Source organism: Plasmopara halstedii (assembly GCF_900000015.1).
Source record: "Plasmopara halstedii genome assembly, contig: Scaffold_1343, whole genome shotgun sequence".
Taxonomy (NCBI): domain Eukaryota; phylum Oomycota; class Peronosporomycetes; order Peronosporales; family Peronosporaceae; genus Plasmopara; species Plasmopara halstedii.
In genome coordinates this window covers 741,528-742,382 of record NW_020188258.1, presented here as the reverse complement: position 1 = coordinate 742,382, position 855 = coordinate 741,528, and positions in this window count along the sequence as shown.

Genomic DNA, 855 nt, shown 5'->3' with positions numbered 1-855 from the left:
CCGTGCTCTTAAATACGGAACGTGTGTCCAAGCCGGGCTTCCTGGTCGTGGAGGCGACCGTAAAGGGCTTCGAGAAGCCATGGAAGATCTTCATCGATTCTGGGGCGTTGGACAATTATGCTCGACGCTCCACGATTGAGGGAAGTCAGCTGCATGCCGATGCGCTGAAAGCGCTGTTTGATGACATCGTCACTGTTTTCTTAACGACGGGGACGCGTGTTACGCTCCCGACGGTCCCTGTGGACTTCGGAGTCAAGCGAAGGGGACGCGTGTCACGGTCTCGAAGGTCCCTGTGGACCTCGGAGTCAAGTTTCTTGAATTTATAGCGTGGAGCGCTGTCCAGGTTTAGACTTGGATGCAAGGTATGACCTCATCCTAGAAATAGCAATGTTTGGAATGTCATGAGCCCTGTATTGATTGGAGGTCAAAGACCTTGGGCGCTACGCGCACGTATCCTGGTGGAGCTTTGGCGAGTCATGAACCCAACTCTGCTAGGAGATAAAAGCGCTATTGGCGAGAGCACTGGACTGAGACGGTCAACGCGCTAGATATTGGGATGTCCGAGTTGGTAGACTCCAACGGTACATTGGACAGGAGTCCCGAGCGGGGCTCGCGGGCTGATAGTGGAGTAGCACGTAACCCACTGAGCGATGCTCAATTTTTGGCGAAAATGTTGAATGTCATGCGTGACATGGTCGGCCGACGGCCGAGGCATCGGGGGCGAGGCGCATGTGATGGAGTGAAGTGGCACGCAAATTACCGAGCGCTGCTCGAGTATCGAAGCAGTCGCTGCATGTCATGCGTGACATAGTCGGTCAAGGGCCGAGGCATCGAGGGCGAGGCTCCCGTGATGCA